The following is a 5000-nucleotide window of genomic DNA, read 5'->3' on the forward strand; positions in this document are numbered from 1 at the left end:
CCCACCCGCTCTCTCCCTCTGTGAAGCATCCCTCCACTCCAGCGCTGGTTGCTTCAATCACAGGCAGCCAGTCCCGGGGACAGTGCAGGCTGTTTAAATGCAGGCCTGGAGCAGGGGGTGCGCAGCGCGGAGACAGATGCATGTCACAGATAGCAGATCCCATCTCCGGCGGATGGCTCTTATCACGGAGGGCCCTGTTTGCATAATTAGGCCCCTTTTGATATTCACCCCCTTTGAGTGACAAAAAGTATAATTGCAATATTGGCGACAACAAAAGGGTGGCACAAATATAAACAAGCAAACATAAATAGGGAGGAAAAAAAGATGCAGTGTTATTTTTGTCCCGTGGTGCGGAGGGCGGGTGTTTGTATTTGTGTGCGTGTGTGTGTGTGTGTGTGTGTGTGTGTGTGTGTGTGTGTGTGTGTGTGTGTGTGTGTGTGTGTGTGTGTGTGTGTGTGTGTGTGTGTGTGTGTGTGTGTGTGTGTGTTGGGGTTGGAAGCAGTTTTGTACTAAATCTGCTGTCAGTCACAGTCAACTGGTGTGAGTTGGTGCTTAGCGGCTGGTCCCGGGTAGAGTTGGAGTCTGAGGCTTGATTGTAATTATGCTGGAACTAATATGCTTTTCAAAATGAGCCATTATGAGCTAATGCTGCAGTGCCAAAGCCCTGTCTGTTTTTGTCTTTCTGTCTCGGGTTGTTTGCAAAGGTGTGCATGATATCAAGGCCATATGGGTTAGGATAGGAAAATCAGCCCGTTTTGGTGTGTGCGAGTGTGTGTGTGCGTGTGTGTGTGTGTGTGTGTGTGTGTGTGTGTGTGTGTGTGTGTGTGTGTGTGTGTGTGTGTGTGTGTGTGTGTGTGTGTGTGTGTGTGTGTGTGTGTGTGTGTGTGTGTGTTGTTAAGTAACAGGTAAGCTAAGCGATTAGGGGTCCACAATCAACCTCCTATGCACACACACAAACACACACACGCACACACGGACATACACACACACGCACACACATTGACACACACATACACGCTCACACACAAACACAGAGGCTTCTTGATTTCCATGCTTCTCCATGCTACTGTGTTTCAATGTATATATAGGAGTTTAATTTCCAAGAGAGGCGTGTATATTGGGTTTCCTGTATGATCACAATACATCCCAATCAGGTTTTGGCATTACGTACAGGTTAGTGTATGAAATGCAGCTGAAATGGTATTCACTGTAATGAATTGGCAGCCTAACAACAAATCCTGCATGCATGAAGAAGGTACAGAGGAAGAAATGGCATGTAAACAGGTTGCCCGTGTCAGACGCTCTCTAAACGCTGTTATTGGAGTGGACAGCTTCAGTGTGTTTGGGTGTAAGGAAGGAGGGCTTCTCCAGGGAGGGATGGGTGGTGGTGGTGGTGGTGGTGGTGGTGGTGGTGGTGGTGGTGGTGGTGGTGGTGGTGGTGGTCTGGGGAGTCCAGGGGCTCTGTGAGGGAGAACCCGGGGGCAGGAGGAGGAGGAGAGGGAGGAGGCACTTGGGATGGGGAAGGGGGCAGTCTGAAGAGCATGGTGATGAGTATTCCATCTGCGTCTCATCCGAGGGCACCAGACTCTCACCAGGTTCACTAGAGGACCAACAGCGGCACGAGTAGAGCTTTATTTTGGTGTTTTTTGTTTTATAAACCTAAACACTAACCTTTCAGACTGACAGTCCACATACTCTTAAACCCATATATGGGTTTTGCGTTGAGGGTATAGACTGAATAAAAGCTTCAGTAAGTTAAACGGTGTATACCACACCTGCAAGCATACACAAAATAAAGAAGCAATGGCACCTTCTTTTATTGAGATGCCGCTAAGGGGGTTGTTTTTTAAATCTTTTATTTTGGTACACGCACTTCATATAAATAAACACATCGACAAATAAAATAGTTCCCCCCCCCAAGATACATTTAACCCAGGCTGTATACATTATTCAGACCCTTCCCGAGCAGACGATTGGCATACCTGATTAATTTCTAATTACACAGGCGGTGGTTTTAAATCAATATGAAGGAGAAGAGAGAGAGCCCCGGGTGAAGCAGACAAGGCGGTAATCACCCCTGCCTGACCGGCCCTCATTATACTCTAACAGGAAGATAAGTGAGGAGATGAGGCACAAGTGCTTTATCAATACCGCCTGAACCTTCGCTAGGCATTACAAAATACAAGGTATTATAAAAGGTGTTATGACACCGGAGCTTATTATTTGCCCGTTCATTGAGAGGTGAAGACCCATTGTCTGAATCACCCTCTCCCACAGGGGCTTGTGTCTGCAGGTTGATAGGCTATTACCTCTCTTTGTTTTTGTCTTTTGTTCGGCAGCACTGACAGACGTCTCAGGAAATAACAAGGCTTCGTTAAGTTAATGATTGTCCTGAAGCTAAACACCCTGAGAAACAAACGTGAACGTGAACGTGTTCTTAATGACCTGGAGGAGTCTGGGCTTTGCGTTCGCACCGGCTCTCTGCAGCACGGCCACCAGTCCCAGGGAGCCCCCTGAGTCCCGGAAACAGTAACCACCCCACGTAACACCAAATTCAATTCATTGTCAACAACTCTAGTGGGCGAACCCAGGGCACCCTGATTATACGGCATCTCGTCCGCATATAGACGAGTGTTGAATCTCTGAGTCCCCCCCGGCGGCCAGCAGTGCTTTTTGTTTCACACGCCGCCGCTTCCTCTACACGCACGGCTGTTGACCTTCGACGCCGAGCGTGCTTTCCGAGCGTCCTTGGCGGCGAGCAGAGCAGACGCTCCCGGTCGCGCGGCATATGGCGCATGCATGGCTTGGCAGCGAGCGCGAGACAACAAGCAACAGCAAACACATCCCAGTGTCTGGGGCGCGCTCCACGTAATGAGCTAATGATTAGTCATTGACGGCTAATGCTAATGTTGACACAGAGCTGGAACGGACACAGAATATAAGTGAATTTGACACTAAACGGTCTCTGACAACGTAGTGAGATACGGGGGCCGTGCACGTGTACTCTTTAATGCCCCGTTTCCAAATAAGTGTGAAGGAAACTCGAGGAAAGGAAAATAATTTGAGGAGAATTCTTTGGTGTCAGACCCCCCCCCCCCCCCACTCCACAGAGTCTGTGTCCTCCCCCCCCCACCCCCACCTCCCCCCCCAGCCCCCCTACCCACTAGAACACAGGGGTGACTTTGGAAAGTGATCTGTAGACCGCTGGGCTGATCTCAAGTGTTGTCATGGCGAGTTACCGAGCAAATGGATACACACATTGCCGAAGAAGGACAAAAAAAAAGAAGAGGGAAAAAGAAAACCAACAAGGGATATATATATATTTGTGGGATATGTGTACATATACCCCAACTTTGTATGTTCAAGGGTGTCTCCGCCTCTGTGGAGCCGTGTTTCAAGAATCAATCTTTATTAAAACGGATAAGACTGAAGAATTGATTTAATGAATGCGGCCTCATGTCCTGCGGCCCCATGTAATCCGCAGAGAATCATTGAGCGGGAGCTTGGGGGGACAAAAAGATGTTCGCAGAAGAATCATGGAGTGGCCCGTAATGATAGTCTCCATATAATCCCGTAATTCCTTGTTTAATTAAACTCCAGAGCTGGCCTTGAGACGTAGCCAGTTCTGTTGCTCTTTTGTTCTCACACTTGTTATTTCGAAGGCTGTTTTTGCTTGTTTCTTTATTTATTTGATTTGTCTGAGGATCATGTCGGCCCATTTAAACAGACGTGAACCCAGTTAAAAACCAGGAATGATGAATGAATGCGGGTGCGCTCCCTCCGCGAGTCACGGTGATGACCGATGTCATGTTTTCAGTGTTTTGTGAATTTGTTTTGAACAGCGATGGCCTCCATTTATAGCGAGAATCTTCCCGTACACGCTTCGCTACGTCTCCAGTATCTGCCTTTTATTTGCTCTACACCCACTCATTCTGGACGGTGCGTGATGCAATCCAACTAGGCCCGGGGCAACGCTGGCACGTCACAATGCCTTGTCAATGTCTCAATGAGGAAATTATGAAAGATACACATTTTGTGACATGGAATGAAAAGGGGCTCGCTCTGCATCAATAGACATGCAGAGGAGTTGAAAAATGATGCAATTTTTTCTGTTCAAAAAAACCACTTCTAATGGTAATGTGCGATGGAAACATGGTATAGTCACCGACGTCAGGCGTTTTCCCTGTCGGGGCCTGGGATTGTACCCTCTTTGTGCGCCGACATCTATGTTCCCCCAGCGGGGGAAAGAAAAAAAAACGCAGCTTAGTCAAATGCCTTTTCAAAAGTAAACGTAGAAGATGTGTTCTAATTCGTCTAATGACAGGCGCGCGGCGAACGCACGGTGGGGACCGGGAGCACCGTGTTGGCCCGGTGATAGCGTGTGCGTGCGTGTTGTGCTGTTGTGCTGTTTGTTGTGTACCTCTTCTGGCGTGCGCGGACCGGGTCGCCCTGGGCCAGTCAGAGAGAATAGTATAGTAAGAGTAGCAGCAAGGTGGCCGGGGCAGATTAACCCTTCTACCCCCCCCCCCCCCCCACCCCCGTCCTTCTATCCTCTCCACATTTGGTGCCTCAAGCCCTCTGCCTTGCACAGCCCCTGGACCCCCCCCACCCCCCCCCTCACACACACACACACATACACGCACACACACACACACACACACACACCACTCACAGGCAGGCTTGTGTGTCAGAGCTCTTCTATATAGTATAAATATCCACAGATTAAGATAATATTTATTCTGCGGCGCTTTTGAGAAGAGGATCCACTGTCACTTGAATCCTCTCTTCGGCACCTATCCCCTCCGTCACCCCTCCCCCCCCTCCCCCCTCCCCCTCGCTCTCTTAGAGGTGGCTGGCAGGCGCCGTGGCAACCAAAGAGGTTTGTGTCACCTCCGATGAAGTGGCCTTTGAAGCATTCCCTGCTTTCCTTGATAGGAAAAAGGAAATATTTAGCCTAGAATAAATGTGCACATTTATTCACACGGATGCATGCATCTGCA

General features: G+C 49.0%; 1 protein-coding gene across 6 annotated transcripts in view; it reads left to right on the top strand.

Moving 5' to 3' along the window:
• pax7a (paired box 7a) overlaps positions 1-5000 on the top strand; it is a 46786-nt gene that overhangs the window by 15713 nt on the left and 26073 nt on the right. The window lies entirely within an intron of this gene.

The sequence above is a fragment of the Gadus morhua genome, chromosome 13, assembly GCF_902167405.1.
Source record: "Gadus morhua chromosome 13, gadMor3.0, whole genome shotgun sequence".
NCBI lineage: Eukaryota > Metazoa > Chordata > Actinopteri > Gadiformes > Gadidae > Gadus > Gadus morhua.